The sequence below is a fragment of the Chiloscyllium punctatum genome, chromosome 6, assembly GCF_047496795.1.
Source record: "Chiloscyllium punctatum isolate Juve2018m chromosome 6, sChiPun1.3, whole genome shotgun sequence".
In the NCBI taxonomy this organism is placed as follows: domain Eukaryota; kingdom Metazoa; phylum Chordata; class Chondrichthyes; order Orectolobiformes; family Hemiscylliidae; genus Chiloscyllium; species Chiloscyllium punctatum.
The window spans coordinates 78,096,003-78,115,119 of NC_092744.1; the positions used below are offsets into that span (position 1 = coordinate 78,096,003).

The 19,117-nt window shown below is 43.0% G+C and overlaps 1 protein-coding gene across 1 annotated transcript in view; it reads right to left on the reverse strand.

The window, feature by feature from the left end:
• LOC140479119 (interleukin-20 receptor subunit beta-like) overlaps positions 1-19,117 on the reverse strand; it is a 75,377-nt gene that overhangs the window by 26,992 nt on the left and 29,268 nt on the right. The window lies entirely within an intron of this gene.

The following is a 19,117-nucleotide window of genomic DNA, read 5'->3' on the forward strand; positions in this document are numbered from 1 at the left end:
TCCCAGAACAAAATGATTGGGTTCCCCCCCACCCTCACTTTCCACCCCAATAGCCGTTGCAATCAAAGGATCATCCTTTGGCCTGCCTGGCACCTCCAGCAAGATACCACAACCAAACAAATTTTCCCTTCTCCTCCCCTGTCATCATTCTGCAGAGGCCATTGCCTCTATGACACTCTGGGCCACTCCTTTGTTATTCCCCTCACTTCTTCAATATATCATTTTACCTTCTAATGCAAGTGCAGAAGGTGTGACACCTTTACCTCCTCCCTCTTTATCCAAGGCTACAAACACACCTTCCAGGTGAAGCAGTGATTTTCTTTACTGATGTCTCCTTTTCAGTGTCAAGACCCAATGCAAACTGGGTGACCATTTTGGAGAACATCTAGCTCTGGCCACAAGCATGTCTCTAACCGTCCAGCTTCTAGCCATTTCAATACACCATCTTGTGCACACACTAACATTTCTGGCTTGGATCCGCTGCAGTGTTCCAGTGAAGCCCAGGACAAGTGGAGGAAAGCATCTCACTTTCTGCTTCAGCATATCACAGCCTTCAGGGCTCAACATTGAGTTCAACAACTTCAGACCACGAATACTCTCCTCAATTTTGGTTTACTTCCCCTTGCCCACCATTCCATGCTGTCTTGCAATCGATTTAACCTTTCCTTTTAACAGCTACCATTACCAACTACTGTTAACACCTACTCTTCACCATATCCCTTCTTACTCCCGTTAGCACTCCCCTTGCCTCTTACTCTGGGCACTTCCACCTTTTCCCCAAACAGCATTAAAAAAAACACTTTTTCAGCTCTATTCACTTGCCAATAAGATTCATATTGGACTCAAAATGTTAATTCTGTTTCTCTCCCCACAGATGCTGCTAGACCTGCTGAGTTTCTCCAACAACTTTTGTTTCTTTTATTTGAGAAAAGAGTAGAACTGGGTATTAAATAGTCCTGGATGCAATTAAGGATAAATTAGTGTTGGATATCTTGAGTTCCCAAGGCCAGAATCAATTTAATTAGAACTGAAAAAGCATTGAGGTACCACTACATGGTTGGGTATATTCCACAGGCCGTCAACCTGCGGGCAAGAGATATTGAAGTACATTTGTAGGGCATTTACAGGATTGCACAGAAATATAGAGTATTGTGTTGGGTGGCTGTAGTTGTCTAAGATAGACTGCAACAACAACAACAGAAAGACAGCAGCTTTTCTGAAGCATGTTCAGAACTTTTTACATCAGTAGCTCCCAACTCAACAAGGATGAAGGCTTCACTGGATCTGGTTCTGGATAGTGAGTTTGATCTAGTGTTAGAAATCTATTAAATCAGCTTTCTTTTTCTGTTCTGACTAACCTTCGTAATTTTCCTACAGTGTGATAAGTTATTGCAGGTCTTTTGGAAATCAATTGTTTTGAGGGCTAGTGTTCTCTACTACCTCTTTTTACCTTCTTTCTCGCTTTCTTTGTAGGATTGAGAGAATACCATTTGGACATTAGATTTTACCTTCTTTCAGCTTTTTCAGTTTGTCAATTCTTTCCTCCCATTTTTTCAAAGATATTATGAATGTTTGTTTTAAGATCATCCTCTAGTGAAGTGTGTATTTCTTCATCTTCCTTCTCAGAAACTGAGGTCAACTAGTTACTCAAGATTTCTGTCTTTTCTCTATCCTTACTTTGATTTTCGTTTTAACACTTTAAGATCGAACACGGAGTATTTCCTTTAACTTCCTTGATAATTTAATTTCTTAATCCCTCTCTGCCTTTTTGATTGTTTTCGAGTCCTCTGTATTCCTTTTAACTCTCCTTCCTGTTGCTACCTAAATACTACTTATATGCCAAATAAAAACTGAAAGAATTTCAAATGCTGTAAATCAGAAACAAAACAAAAAGAGAGACTGCTGGAAAAACTCAGCAGGTCTAGCAGCTGCTGTGGACAGAAATCAGAGTTAACATTTTGGCTGAGTATCCCTTCTTCAGAACAGTCCTGAGGAAGGGTCACTCAACCTGAAACATCAAACATAGAGAAGTACAGCACAGAACAGGCCTTCGACCTACGACGCTGTGCAGACTGAAACTTTAACTCTGATTTGTCTCCACATTAGCTGCTAGACCTGCTGAGCTTTCCCAGCAGTCTCTATTTTTGCTTCACTTTTTACATGCCTTTCTCTTTACATTCAATATTTTCATTAATCATTTATCCAAAGGGCCCCAATATTTATTTGATTCTATAATTTCTCCTTATTAATAGAAGAGAAACATTATATTAATGATCCCCTTTAAATATTTACCTGATGCATTGTTTTTCAAGATTTTCTCATTTACCTTCTTAAGATGCTCAAAATTTGCTGTTTTCCAGTCGATTACCCTCATTTTATTCCAACTTGCATCACTCTTGGCCCGAATCTTCCGATTTCTGATGTTGTCATAGTTTCAAACCAAAACATTTTGCAGTCTCACTTCTTCTACCTGTTCTAACTCATTACCCATAACAAGACCTAGCAGTGTTTCTTTCCTTGTTGACTGATCACATATTAAGTAAGAGGAGTCCTGAATGCACTTTAAAAATAATCCTTTAAATGCTATATCAGCAGTACTCAGTTGCCACTCCTGTGTTCTCTGAAATCATGCTTTAACCAGCTCTGGTATACGCAGATCCTCTCTACAAATTATTGTCTCCAGTTATGGAGTCATACAGCATGGAAAGAGAGCCTTTGGTCCAACTTGTCCCTGGTGACCAGACATCTCAATCTGACATTGCCCCATTTGCCAGCACTTGGCCAATATCCCTCTAAATGCTTCCTATTCATGTATCCATCCAGATTCTTTTAAACGTTGTAATGATACCCTCCTCCACCATGTGTGTTATTTTAAAGATTGCATATCAAACAAGGCCAACTTTCATTCCATGCTCTATTTGATCTCTGGCCATCCACGTTACTCTTATTCTCTCCTATAGTTATTTTCACGGATTCTTTGTCTCGTTAGATTTCCATATTTATTAAATTTCTCTCTCCCACTCATATCCCCCTCCTCCCCCATTACTATTTGGGAGTCTTAATTACAGCTCTAGTTATTCTTTCCACTAGGACCTTGATTCCAACGTGGAACTGATGGAGCTCTTCCCAGTGATATAGCTTCTCCTTGTCCCAGTACTGCAGCCAATGTCCCATAAATATAGAATTGCTCTCCCCACATCAGTCCTTTAGCTATGTGTTTACCAATTTAGCAATAACTCCTGGTAGTGAAGAGGTCCTTTTAAGGGACTAATCATATTGTATCATTAGTTCTTAAATAGAGAAAGTGGAGTCACAGGTAGACAGGATAGTGGATTAGTGATGCTGGAAGAGCACAGCAGTTCAGGCAGCATCCAACGAGCAGCAAAATCGACGTTTCGGGCAAAAGCCCTTCATAGTGAAGAAGGCATTTGGAATGCTTGCCTTTATTGGTCAGTGCATTGAACATAGGAGTTGAGATGTCACATTGCAGCTGTACAGGACATTGGTTAGGCCACTTTTGGAATACTGCATTCAGTTCTGGTCTCCCAGCTATAGGAAAGATGTTGTGAAATTTGAAAGGGTGCAGAAAAGATTTACAAGAACATTGCCAGGGTTGGAGGGTTTGAGTTATGTGGAGAATAGGCTGGCACTGTTTTCCCTGGAGCTTTGAAGGTTAAGGGGTGACTTTATAGAAGTTTATAAAATCAAAGGAGGCTTGGATAGAGTAAATAGCCAAGATCTTTCCCCTAGGGTAGATGAATCCAAAACCAGGAGGGCATAGGTTTAACGTGGGAGGGGAAATATATTTCATAGTAATAGAAGCAGGAGTAAGCCATTTGGCCCATCGGGACTGCTCCGCCATTTAGATCCCTTTTAGATCAGCCATGATCTAAGGTTCACCTTTTTCCACACAGAGGGTGGTGCATGTATGGAATAAGCTGCCAGAGGAAGTGGTGGAGGCTGGTATAATTGCAACATTTAAAAGGCATCTGGATGGGTATATGAATAGGAAGGCAAAATGTCCAAGATTTAGTATTGGGAAGAATCATTTAAATAGAACTTTTAAATAGCACAATGTCATGTCCAAAACTAAAATGATTTTGACTTGTTAAGATTTTCTGTTTAGGATGTTATGTTACTTCATCAATGAGAAGGGGTTAAGATTATATTTAGCATAAAACAAACTGCATGACTGTTTTAACAATGCTTTCGGGAGGCTTATTAAAATTTTAAGTTGGTCTAATTTCTAAGTACTGCACAACCACTAGTTCCATTTCCAAAGAATAAACACGGTCACATGAATATTCTTGGTTCTATTTCTAATACATTGCCCATAGCTTCGTGCAAGAGAATAGGAATCTATTTAATGCATGTTAATGGATGGAGCTCTGAAGAAGTCTATATATGTCGTTAAATAGATAAATAATGGAGAGATAGATAAATAAATAAACAGAATAGGGAGTCCACGTTACTGGAAAGGGACAAGTCTTGATAGGATAGAGAAACAGAGGATCTTAGAGTGTAAATATATCAATCACAAAAAGTTATGTTGCTGATTAGCAAGGCCATTTAAAAGAAAAACAAGCCAAGTACAAGGCTTCATTTTGTGGGAGTGAATTGAAAAGGACTCAAGAATTAAGAACAGGAATAGGCCATCCAGCCTCTTGGGGCTTGCCCTGTTAAACAAAAAAAAAAATCCTGGCTGATCTGATTACCCCACTTTCCTGCCAACCCCAATGGTTTTTTTCTTCCATAGCGTTTCAAGAATCTTTCTCCCACTGCCCGAAAATTATTCAGAGTATTGGATCCCCCTGTCTTTCCAGGAAGACAAACTCACAATCCGCCATCAGAAGATACGTCTCCTCATCTCGGTCTTAAACGGGTGACCACTTATTTTAAAGCAGAGCTCATTAGTTCTAGATTGCCCCACAACAGGAAACTTTTACTCCACATCCACCCTTTTGAGACCCCTGAGGATCTTGTATGTTTCATTCAAATTGCCTGCAGGACTGTGTAGCGTGGATCTTGCAACTTCTCCTGGGATTCAGACTTATTTCTAGATTTCTCATAGTTATTACATTTCAGTAGCAGGAGATTTTTATTTTGATTCATTTTTAGTTACTTTATACATGAACAAGATAGGTTTAGGGGGATATTGGGACTGGTTTAGTTTAAGAATATGATCAGCATGGACCGGTTGGACTGAAAGGTCTGGTTCTACACTCTATGACTCCACCCTCTCGGACTCCAGCGGATACAAACCAACCCTGTCCAACCTTTCCTCATAAGGCAGCCTGCCCATTCCAGGTCTTAGTCTAGCAAACATTCTTCGGACTATTCACAATGCATGTACATTCAAGAAGGAGACAAATGCTGCACACAGTACTTTTGATGTAGAATCATCAGTACCGTATACTGTATAACTGAACTTCCCTACTTTTGTATTTTATCCTCCTCACAATAAATGATAACATTCTATTAGTTTACTGAATTACTTGCAGCCTCTGTATACTAACCTTTTATGATTCATACACGAACATATCCAGATCCCTCGGCATCTGAGCTCTGCAATTGCTCACTATTTATAGAATATGCTTTTTCCATTTTTTTCCCCTCACAAAATACACAATTTCACATCTTCCCACATTATACTTCATTTGCCAGATCTTTGCCCATTCATGTAACTTATGTGTATCCCCTTGTTACTTCTCAAGTCCTCCTCACAACCTATTTTCCTATTTATATTTGTTTCATTCAAGTCATTTAAGTAAATTGCATAATGTTGAGGCCTCAGCACTGATTCCTGTGGCACACCACGCATTACATCTTACCAACCAGAAAATAAGACTTTTCTGCTTACTTTCTGCTTCCTGTTAGCTAACCAAAGTCCTTAGCCACATTCTGGGTACAACTCCCTCTAAGTCACTGCCACTCAACGCCCAGTGTAGCCCAACATCTTATCATTGTTTAATGAGGGACCATCATATACTGGAAAACTTTCAAATGCCGCAAATAGTTCAGCAACAGAAAACAAACATTTGCCTTTCAGAAGAGAGATAGACTGTAAGCTTGCAAGTGCTTGAAAGGCAGGCAGTCAGTGAATGGTCACTGCACCTAGGTCTCATCTACTGGAGTCAATGTAATCCTTTCTGGCTTGTAGCATTCAACACTGCTGTTCTCTATCATGCAGAAGCGATGTTCCTTCTATTCAATCTCCTCATCCTTCTCCCCAGAAAGTTGCTCCCACTCTCTCAGCTCCATCATCCTCTATCATATCCTCTCCTTACAAGCTCCAGTTCTACCAAGCACAGCATGCTTGGATTATGCAGCACACTCTGTCCAAAGTGAACTGGAAGTCCTGCACTTAACTCTCAGCCTCAAGGTTGATCCAAGCTGCAGAACCTCACCTTCAGGAGGACTCTTGACTGCTCCACCATGGCCCTGGGTGAAGAAAGGGCCGCTCTGTATCTGCCTCATTCATGGAACCACATAACCTTTTCAGGTTACCTGCGATTGTTATTTCTGCTTCACAGAGATGACTATCTTCCAACTGCTAAGACCCCCAATAACAATGGTCAAGACTATTTGTCACCAGCACGTGCACTTCCTGTGCATTTCCCAGGCAAAACGCTACAATCACAGATTGTCAACCTGCACTGCACAAGCACAGGATGGATAACATTGCTCCTTAAAGGGCCTCCTATCACTCACAAGTGGAACCTACATAATAGGTCAGAAGCTAAAACTCACCCCGCATGCTCTGGGTGGCGTTGCAGCCATTTTCCAATCGGAGATCATATTTATGCATCAAGTGAATTTGGCCAGAAACACAGGTCATTTTTGGTACAAAGAATAATAGGCTCAACCTGACCTACCCTTAACCTCCACATCCCTCACTTCCTGGCACTTCTTCGACAACCCATCAGAGGGTAGCTCTTCTCACCCAGAAACCAGCCATGTCAGGGCTTTTGGCCTCTCAAACACAGCAGGAAAACAAGAGATCTCAAGAATCTAATCATTGTGGCAGCTCCCAGATTAGAATTAGAATTAGATTTTATTGATGTGTGCACTCAAGTATAGAGAAACAGTAGTACAGTGAAAAGTGTACACATAGTCGCCACTCTCCAGCACCAAATTAGTTACCAAAAACCAGAATTGGAAAAAAAAACACAAGCAGAAATAAAAGAAACAGATCCAAAAAGAAGGAAAAAATATTCAGATCTAAAAGAAAGAAAAACGTCGATCTCAGTAAAGGTGAATGGAACATTCAGCCTCTGATGCAGGCACCTGGCCTAGCCAAGGCCTGAAGTCTCCAAATGCAGGGTGAAGCTTTGCTGCCGCTGCCCTCTACTGTCAGGAGGAGTCACAAACTTGCTGCTGCTGTGCCTGCCACCACCAGGAGGCTGCTGTAATTCCACTGTCCCATTCTCACTGCTGTGGTTATGCCGATGACCCCACCACGTAAGGCTTTAAAGAAACAAAAATGACAAAAAAAAAGAAAAAGACCTAAGATGGTCACAGATGAATCGTACATTTAGGTGAGGTGATGGCGGAGTGGTATTATCACTAGACAATGAATCCAGAAACTCAGTTAATATCCTAGGAAGCTGGATTCAAATCCCACCATAGCAGATAGGAATGGCCAATATATTTTGGCGTAGTCAGAGCAGTCTGTAGTGCCCTGCACCTTGGGGAAACCAGTGTTGGGTAGAGCCTCCTGACTGGGCTCTTGTCATAGGGAAGCAAGGTCTGATCAGGCACAAATGACATCAGTAGCAGTCTTAATATATTTCTGGGTGACTCATTTGAGGCAGGACTCCAATGGTTCTTGGCAGTCGCATTAAAGATGGGACATTGAAATTTCTGCACGAGTACTGAAATCTTGTGCTCTCACTTCACCTAAGAAAGGCATTGTTGCATCTAAGAGCATATTGGTGAATTCTTACAGTTCAAGGTGAGAGAGAATCAGCTCTGTGCACTGTGAGATCTTGCAGTATCTCTGCACTCTGTGACCCTCCCCCAGGTGCCACTTTTCAGGTTACCTGTGATTAGTAATTCTGCTTCACAGAGATGACTGATTTCCATCTGATATGACCCCCAATAACAATGGTCAAGACTACTTGTCACCAGCATGTGCACTTCCCAAGCAGAATGCTACAAGCACAGGATGGATAACATTGCTCCTTAAAAGGGTCTCCTGTCACTCATAAGTGGAACCTGCGTAACAGGACAGAAGCTAAAACTCACTCCACGTGCTCTGGGTGGCGTTGCAGCCATTTTCCAATTGGAGATCATATTTGCGAGTCAAGTGAATTTGGCCAGAAACACAGGTCATTTTTGGTACAAAGAGTAATAGGCTCAACCTGATGATCAAGAACCCCACCCTTAACCTCCATGTCCCTTTCTTCCTGGCACTTCTTGGACACCCCATCACAAGCACCTCCCATATGCCCCCTGGAGTTATGGCTGCAACTCCCTCCGTACCCTCTAAGCCTACAGTTTACTAACTTACATACTCTCTATCTCGGTGAAGCACAATCCCACTATCAGTGGTGATGTATGCCACTAACAGCTCACCATTCTCTCCCTCTTGAAATGTTGAATTTCTCCTCCACTATTCTTGTCCCTTCTGCATCCCAGCTCACTGCCTCCAATCCCCAGCACTGAACTCCTTCACTTCCCTACCACAGCCATGTCCCCTGATAACTCCCATCGATTTTCATTCTGCTCACTCCCAGACTGGTCATGGCCCACCCTGAGTGGCTTGGACAGATATCGGAGTCGTTCTTTCTCAAATTACAACTCCTGAATGTTCCTGCTTCTCAGTGGCCTATTTGAAAGTAGTGGCATTGTCAGTTAACTGACTCGAAGCCATTGATCTTGTACACATTTACATCCTTGTAAGTTAGATTTTTCAGAATGTTAGTTCCCTGTATGCATTTGACGGTCAACAATCTCCATGGTATTCAAAGCGCTATTGCCAATAATGATAAGCTGCCCTTAAGTAGACATTTTTAAAAAATATTTCTTCCTGGAAATTTTTGAGAAGATTTGTAGCTCAGGTTGATGATAAGTATGTAAGTTAGCTCCCCGAGCTAATAAATGGAGAGATGGGACATACAACCAGTGCTTCACTGGAGACTCTCACTGATGAGGTTACCTGATATGGTGATGAAACATCTGAAAACAAACCTCGAAGCTCAGTGAGCTAACTTACATACATATCTCTTCCTGCTTGATAACTGACTCAACTAATTATTCTCCATCAAGACTCTGCAAAGAACACTGTCTAATGTACCCAAATTTCAACTCCTCATCCCAGCTTCCTCCACAGTTCATCTTTCCTCTCCTGAGGGCATTAAAACTGCTAGTATTCAGAGTTCCAAACTATCTCCTCTAAATTACCTTCTTAAGTCTGAGCCTATGAAATGCATGTTTTCGGCCTCTTTGATCCTTCAACCACGACAAGTTGGTTTATGTAGGACCTTTAATGTAATAGAGACCAATGGGAGAGGCATGAAACATAATATCAAGCGTTCAATCCAATCTTCATCCTGTTGACAGTTCATGTCCAAAGTCACATATGGAGACAAAGACAACAGCAAATAAGGATAGAAAATGGAGAGACGGAACAACAGAATAGTACGGAGAACTAAGCATAGGATAGTGGGTGCATTGGGGTGGAGTTGGCCATGGATGGGAGGTCTGTACCATATTCTAATGGTTTAGTCTTTCACTGTCTCTATAATGTTAACTGGTTGGTTGCCCTTATTTGCACAAGAAATCTGCACATTGTCATAGTTGGGTAGTTCAAATTCATTATTTACATGATACACATCACAATACTGCATGCAACTTCTCCACCAGTCTCCAGCCGGGAGAGTATCCTCCTTACATCGTGATTGTATCATCAGTTTCATCTCTACATGAAATCCTTGCTCTACATTCAGCAAAGTGGATGCAATGGAGAAAGTGGGACAGATGGAGACAGAACACGAGGACAGAGAGTGGGAAGAAACGAAAGAATAATTAAATCAGCAAAGAGAAAGGGAAGACCTGCATTTGTATCTGACCTTTCACAACCTCAGGACATCTGAGAGCATTTCTCGGGTCATGAATTATTATGGCATCGAGGTCAAAGAAATGAGGAAAAGTGGCTTTCAACACAAAGAAAGGGAACAGAGGAACTTCACACAGTGAAGGAGAGGAATGGAACTGGTGAATTAAACATGACAGTACTGAGAGCAAAGTGCAGATGTGAAAGTGGCCAAGTAACTAAAGGTGGGTGATGGGGATAAAGGATGGGTGGATAGGGTTTAGCATAAAGCATAGAAAACATAGATGTAGGTTTAATGGAACACTACACCACTAACAGCAGAAGACTGAGAAATGTCTTCACTCCCCTGTCGGTATGGAAGCAAACCAGTCAAATGGAAAAATGTATGTTCCCAGGCGACACTGCCTTTGCATTGCCTGCACCAATGCTGTTGGCTGTTCAACAAAGTGGACTTCCTGCTTGACCCAATGACCCAAAGGTTCCCATTTAGAACCTTTTAGAAAATAAGGAAGACTTCCTAGGCCATGGAGCTGGGAGATGGGAGTAATGTGTTGGAATTGTGGAGGGCAGTGGTTGATGTGGGGGCTGGGGAAATAGTAATGACCTTGTGGTATGTGAGGTGATGGCCTAGTGGTATTATTGTTTGACTATTAATCCAAAAGTCCAGGAAATGATTCAGGAACCCATGGTCAAATGCTGCTCTAAAATCAATAAAAAGCTTGAATTAAGAGTCTATTAATGACCGTGAAATGATTGCTGGGGTAGACCCATTTGGGTGACTAATGACCTTTAGCTCCAAACTCACAGTAGATTAGATTACTTAGAAACTGGAAACAGGCCCTTTGGCCCAACAAGTCCACACCGACCTTCCAAAGAGCAACCCACCCAGACCCATTCCCCTACATTTCCCCTTCACCTAACACTACAGGCAATTTAGCATGGCCAATTCACCTAACCTGCATATCTTTGGACTGTGGGAAGAAACCGGAGCACCCGGAGGAAACCCACGCAGACATGGGGAGAATGTGCAAACTCTACACAGACAGTTGCCCAAGGCGGGAATTGAACCCGGGTCTCTGGCGCTGTTAGGCAGCAATGCTAATCACTGTGCCACCATGCCGCCCAGTAATACGGTAGATGAAGGGCTTTTGCCCGAAACGTCGATTTTCTTGCTCCTTGGATGCTGCCTGACCTGCTGTGCTACTCCAGCATCACTCTAATCCCCAATCCCAGTAATATGGTTGACTGCTAACATTCTTCTAACAGCCCTGTTGGCAAATAGGAATGGGCAACAAATGCTGGTCCAATGATGCCCACACCCTTGAATGAACAAAAATAAACAGAGTACCAGCAAGTTTAGTGGCAAAAACTCAGCATCAAACAAATATTGCTCAAGATTTCAATGTGGAATCTTAATCTTTCCAGATAGATAAACTAAAGTGGGCTAATGGCCTCTCACATTGGTATCTCAAACGCACTTCCCAAATCTGTGAGCTCTGACATCTGGAAGAACAAGGTTAATGAGCTTGTGAGAACACCCAGCTCCAATTCACACACCGTCCTCACTTGGAAATATACTGCCTTTACACTTCATTGGCATTAGATCAAAGATATTGGAATTCCCTACCCAAAGGCACTGTGGGCCTACTCTCACCAATCACAGTTTAGCATTTTAAGAAGGCAGCTCACCATCACATTCTCAAGAGAAATTAGGAATGACCAACAGATTCTGGCCCAGCCTGCAACAGTGACATCCTGCAAGTGAATAGAAGAAGAGTATAAGTTGCTCTCATGCCATGCATGTGGCTGTCAACTAGCTGGTCAACATGCCAGATCAAACAGGACCTTCCAGCCACTGTGTGAGGTGATAGCATTGCCATTGATTTTTGGCCCACCTCATGTCACTAACATTAAATAAATGTAATAGTTTTCAAATTCTTCCTGGCAATTTGTGAAATTGAGCAGCATTTAACAACTAGCTGCTGGCAATCTCTAGAATCATGTTGACAGGTAAGGTGTGTTAAAGCCTTTTCTCTCTAAGGGCAAAAAGCACTGGTGATTTACATTATTACCTTCATCCCATTCAGGTTGTTTTCAGAAGCAGAGTATTGTGTGGACTTTATTCAAGTGCATTTATTTATTGAGTTTCATAATCTTTGAGAACTTCCCAAAACCCTATATAGCCGAGTACTTTTGCAGCACATAGTCACCGTAGAAAGCATAGCAGCTAATTTGTGTACATTATCCATAAGCAGTGATGTGATAATGACCAGATATCCTGTATTTTGTTTGGAATGGCGATTGAAGGACAAGCCTTGATTGATTAGTGTACCAGGGAGAACTTCCTCCTCCTCTTTAAAACTGTTACCATGGATTCACATGGGTGCACCTGAGAGAGCAGACAGCCTCACAGTTTAACATCTTAGCCAAAAGAGCTCATCTCTGATAGCTTAGCTGTGCTGCACTTTTAAATGTAGGCCTGCAGAGTCAGATTGGAACCCACAACCATCAGACACAGAGGTAAGCGCACTATCTACCGGACCAAAGCTAACACCAGAATGTACAAGAACTACCTATATTTCCTATCTTAAAATAGTTCCTTTCACACAAGGTGCTAATGCCAAAAAGAAATTTTGGTAAGTCTGCAGTTGTTTCACTCACAAACTAGATAGGATAACGGAGAGGGTGAGAGCAGTAGCAGACAGAAGGAAAGAGTCAAGAAGGAAGGCTGAATAAGCAAACCTGGTCAATTTAGTTCCATACTTCCTATCTTTACATGCAACCCATTGCTTTGCACAACCTGTAAAGCAAGGAAGCTTTTTAAACAGTTCCTCAAATGGATTTCCCTTTATTTCAACATGTGGTCATGTTTTATTTTTCAAACTAATCAGGGTTAGACATCAGAAGAGGAACGGTGTTTCTGCCCATGCCAATGACATGCAACTAGTCAACTGTAGAGATACAACCCTGTCTCTGGCCGAACGATGGTCCTTAGATACAACTTCTCACCAATACCCAAGGCCTGTGTTGCTCTCACATCTTCACTCTCTGAGAGTCAGCTCCAAGTGATTTCTTACCAACTGCAACAATTACCTCGTAATGATTAATACCACAGTGTAGTTGTCATATTTACAGAGAAGACAGGATACTCTGTGCTTGAGGAGAAAGTGAGGACTGCAGATGCTGGAGATCAGAGCTGAAAATGTGTTGCTGGAAAAGCGCAGCAGGTCAGGCAGCATCCAAGGAACAGGAGAATCAACGTTTCGGGCATAAGCCCTTCTTCAGGAATGAGGAAAGTGTGTCCAGCAGGCTAAGATAAAAGGTAGGGAGGAGGGACTTGGGGGAAGGGGCGTTGGAAATGCGATAGGTGGAAGGAGGTCAAGGTGAGGGTGATAGGCCGGAGTGGGGTGTGGGCGGAGAGGTCAGGAAGAAGATTGCAGGTTAGGAAGGCAGTGCTGAGTTTGAGGGATTTGACTGAGACAAGGTGGGGGGGGGGGGGAAATGAGGAAACTGGAGAAACCTGAGTTCATCCCTTGTGGTTGGAGGGTTCCTAGGCGGAAGATGAGGCGCTCTTCCTCCAACCGTCGTGTTGCTATGGTCTGGCGATGGAGGAATCCAAGGATCAGCATGTCCTTGGTGGAGTGGGAGGGGGAGTTGAAGTGTTGAGCTACAGGGTGGTTGGGTTGGTTGGTCTGGGTGTCCCAGAGGTGTTCTCTGAAACGTTCCGCAAGTAGGTGGCCTGTCTCCCCAATATAGAGGAGGCCACATCGGGTGCAGCGGATGCAATAGATGATGTGTGTGGAGGTACAGGTGAATTTGTGGCGGATATGGAAGGATCCCTTGGGGCCTTGGAGGGAAGTAAGGGGGCAAGTTTTGCATTTCTTGCGGTTGCAGGGGAAGGTGCCGGGAGTGGAGGTTGGGTTGGTGGGGGGTGTGGACCTGACGAGGGAGTCACGGAGGGAGTGGTCTTTTCGGAACGCTGATAGGGGAGGGGAGGGAAATATATCCCTGGTGGTGGGGTCGGTTTGGAGGTGGCGGAAATGACGGCGGATGATACGCTGTACATGGAGGTTGGTACTCTGTGCTTGCACTCATATGATGGCAATCTCAATCGTTCAATCATCATGCTAATCCGTGTTGGGCTGGATCGGGTTCCCGTCCAACTGAAAATAAAATTTAATACAAAAAGCAAAACACAGTAGGTGCTGGAAATCAACCACCAGCAATTTCCTCTTTAAGCATACTCAGATAATACTGAAACAGACTATCAACTCATTGCAGCTCAGGGGATCTTGCTGTGCTCAAACTGATTAGTGTCTTTCATGAATTACAGCACTAACTAGAATTTAAAACAACAAAGTGGTCGGAAAGCACTTTGGGGCAGCAAATGGTTGTGACAGGTGCTATAAAAATGTAAGCTCTTTCTTTTGTGAACATCTTTAATTTCTGAAACCCCTGAAAACACTTATCAAAATGCATTTTGTTTAACTCGGATTTTAGTTGCCATCCCCTATCTCTTTCTCACTGGCCTACTGCACAAATTTGCTGACAGCTCTTTCGGAGGAAAAGCTCTGCAGGTCTGGCAGCAACTGTGGAGAGGAATCAGTTAGCGTTTCAGGTCCAGTGCCCTTCCTCAGAACTGAAGATAACTAGGAGAATGTTGTGTTTTATGCAGAAGGTAAGGGTGGGGGGGGGTGGGAAAGGGAGAAGAAGTAAAATGATAGGTGGAGTTACAGCCCCCAAAGAGACAGAACAGTTGAACAGACATAGAAGTGAAAAACGATCAGCCCAGGAGAATTAATAGCTATTAACGGGGACTATTAGAGGCTGACAGTGAGGTACGTGTAATAGCAGAACATGTGGATACAAGGCCTGGTGTGTGTGTGGGTTGGGGTAAGGACATGGGAGAAAGTGCCTCAAGTCCCCAAATTATTGAGTTTGTTATTAAGAACAGAAAGCTGTGGAGTTTCCAAGCAGAAAATGAGGTGCTGTTCTTCCAGTTTCTGCTGAGCTTCACCGTAACACTGCAGCAAGCCAGAGACAGAGATTAGATTAGATTAGATTACTTACAGTGTGGAAACAGGCCCTTCGGCACAACAAGTCCACACCGACGCGCCAAAGCGTATACCACCCAGACCCATACTCCTACATTTACCCCTTCACCCAACACTACGGACAATTTAGCATGGTCAATTCACCTAACCTGCACATTTTTGGAGGAAACCGGAGCACCCGGAGAATGTGCAAACTCCACACAGAGAGTCGCCTGAGGCGGGAATTGAACCCGAGTCTCTGGCGCGGTGAGGCAGCAGTGCTAACCACTGTGCCACCGTGCCGCCAGGGAACAGGGTAGGGTGTTGAAGTGGCAGGCAACTGGAAGCTCAGGGTCTTTTCTGTGCATAGAACGTAGGTGCTCTGTGAAATGGTCACCCAATCTATGCTTCATTCCCTCAATAGATTGAGTGAAGTGCATGTAAAGCACAGTTTCACCTGGTGGCTGTGTTTGGGCCCTTAGGTATTGAGGAGAGAGATTGTAAACAGGCAGGTGTTACACTTTCTGTGGTTGCAGGGTAAGGTGTCATGGGGAAGTGGGTCCTAGGGGGAAGTGAAGAAGGAGTGAACCAGAGTGTCCAGGAGGAAATGGTCCTTGCGGAAGGCTGACCAAGGAGGGGAAGGGAATAGGTGTCTGGTGGTGACATCCCACTGGAGGTGGTAGAAATGGTAGCTAATGATTCTCAGGATGTGGATGCTGGTGGAATAATAAATGAGGACAAGAGGGACCCTATTCGCTGTTGTGGGAGGGTTGAGTGCTGAAGTGTGGGAGATGAGTTAGAGCATGATAGTCAACCATAATGCTCAGGAATCCTCAGTTGAGGAAGAAAGTGGATATTTCGAAGGTCCCCTTGTCGAAGTTGGCATCATCAGAACAGATGCAATAAAGACAGAGGAACTGGGAGAATGGAATTGAGTCTTTACAGGAAGCACAGCATGAGGATGTATGGTCATGGTAACTGCGGGAGTTGGTTAGTTTGTATTAGATATTGGTGGCCAGTCTATCCCAGAAATTGAAACAGACGTCAAGGAAGGGAAAGGAGGAGTCAGGGATGGACTGGATGAAGGTGAGAACCGGGTGAAAATTGGAAGTGAAATTGACAAACTTTTCCAATTCCAGGTGAGAGAGAAGCAGCACTGATGATATCATTGATATACCAGAGAAAGCTTTGTGGTTGGGGACCGAATAGGATTGGGCCACCTTCTTGTAGCAAATCGTTTTCCCAGGCTGATCGCCTTTCACGCCTTTATGTGTCCAACTGTTCTCCTCTCTCTTTGGGCTCTATTCCTCAACTATCATATACTCTAACCTTCTACCCCAATCCTATCTTTTTCATTAAAAAAACAACTTTTTCCTAGGTACCATCAGTTCTGAGGAAGAGTCACTGGAGCCATGTTGTTAATTCGGATTTCTCTCCACAGATGCTGCCAGACCTGTTAAACTTCTCCAACAATTTCTGTTTTGTATCTGATTTCCAGCATCCGCAGTTCTTTCGGTTTTTACCTATTTATAAAAAGGTGCGGGACATATCTTTCAATTAAGCTTGTCGATCCCAGGGGTGATAATGTCAATGTGCAGATGCATGACTTCATTGCACAATGTTTGGCTCACAATACATCCTCAGGGCATATCACTGTTTATTGGTACACAAACACAGGAACATGTTTCTTTACACTTTGTCAACAGACAAACGCATTCCAAATTCACAGGAATGTGTATATTATTCCCTATCGGTACGTTACCTAATAATTAAATATTGCAAACAACAAATACACACAATGCTGCAAGCCCAAGATATCTGAATATTATCTGTTCATACACTCGCAAGATCTGTCTGATTGCCAGAACACACACATTTCCTCATATTTGTCTTTACAGCATCTGCTCCTTTCAAATCAGTTTGTGCCAAAACAATTCACATAACCAGAAGCAGAAAATACTACCTACCAAAACTATTGCCCTGAATACATTTCAAGGAAAGAGATTTTGGCAATACAGGGACTGAGGAGGGGTTGAGTTCAGGACTTTCCTCGACTTCTCATAATAATTTTTAATTTTTTGTTCTTTATCTCTTTGTTCATTCACTTCTCCAGCTGTGTATGGTTTTGGTCTTCTTCCTGATGAAGGATAATATTTGCCATGGAGGGAGCGCAATGAAGCTTCAGCAGATGATTGATGCTTAGGATGTCACGTCATCCCATCGGGAGGGATTGTGAGATTGTGTTTGCATTCTCTACAGTTTAGAAGAATGAAAGGTCATCTTATTGGAGTGCACACAATTCTTTCAGGTTTCAATGGGGTGGATACAGGAAAGATGGCTAAGGCTGGTGGGTCTAGAAGCAGGATTTACAGTCTAAAGATTAAAAGGGAGGCCATTAGGACCAGAATAAGGATGCATTTCTCTGCTCAGGTGCATGGGGAGTCTTTGGAATTCTGTACCCTAGAAGCTTATAGGACATTAGGCATTGAGTTCATTCTAAGTGGACAGCGATACAATTTCTAGATATTAAAAAGATCAAGAAAAATCTGGGATAGTGTGGAAAGTTGGCATTGAGGTAAGAGATGAGCAATGGTCTAATGGAATAATGGAGTGGGTTCAAAGGGCGCAATAGAAGCCTCCTGCTCCTATTCTTATGCTCCACCCTCTCATACAAATTTTACCATCAGGAAGCTCTGCTTTCAGCAGCATTGCACTGGAATCACTGTGACATTTCTGTGGCCCACTAAGGAGGGATAGCGCTACTGCATGAGTATATCGCAGGAAGCTGCCTAATTCACAACAACTATAGATACAGCGACACAAATTTGATGGACAGGAGGGATGCAGGTTTGGCGCCGGGCACATTGAGGGTCATCTACTCAAATTCAGGAGAGAAATGAAGTGAACGGGAGGGAAAACAAATTAAGATGCAGGCTGCTGGACAGACAGCCCATTGAATGTTGCACCAGTTGCCAAACCCAAGGATTCTGAAGACACTACATCCACAACCATATGTTTTGTGCAAATTAGGATCAGATGTAGACCTTTCGGCCGTTCAAGCTTACTCTACCATCCCTTAAGAACATGGCTGTTTTACTTATTTTCAAATGCATCTGCACCTACATCTCTGCGGTGATGTGTGACCATCAAAGTGAGCTGGCATAACACTATGGGGATCATGGACACAACATTCCCCTTGGCTTTCCCCCAGATTGTAAAACCAAGAGTGAGCAACAACAGGAATTTCTACCTTACCTTTAACATTGTAAAACATCCTAAAATGATTCACAGTTCAGCTATGACAGAAGATTGGACAATGACATAAGACCTTGGCTAAAGAGGTATGGGGTTGAAGAAATCATAAAGGGGAGGGGGTGGGGGGGGAAAGAGAGTGTGTGAGAGAGAGAGCCAAAAACTTTAGAAAGAAAATTCCAGAGTTAGGTGCGTAGGCAGCCAAAGGCACCAGTAATTATAAAATCAGGAATGTGCAAAAGTTGTCATTTTCAGGTGAGGTGTTAAACCCAAAGTTGGCCTGCCCTTTCCACTTACATGGACATGGTCCCATGACCTCATTTTTCCCTGGTCGCTGGGCCAGTATCCAGCTCTCAATCAGCACCGTAAAACCAGATCATGTGGTCGTTCTCACATAACTGTGTTAATCCTTGCCGTGTGGAAATTGGCTGCTATATTTCCTACACCACAGCAGTGAACACTTTGAAAAAAAGTACTTATTTGGCTTTAAAACGCTTTGGGACATTGTGAAATCACGAAAGGCGCTGTATCAAGGCTTTTTTTAAAAAAAATCATATTCGGTCAACTCTTCTGGAAAATTGGCTGAGGCAGCTCTGGTGATTCTGTGCATAGGGTGCAATCCCCTTTAAGCTCCGCGGAATTAATGATATACCCTCAAAATACCTTTCTTGTGTTACAGAGGAAGGAAGCGTCCTTTGCAAGACGGTTCATTTACCCTTCAGTTGCAAGAATGCTACTCTGGTTAACTTCAGGCAGCGCCCAAAGAATTTCACGA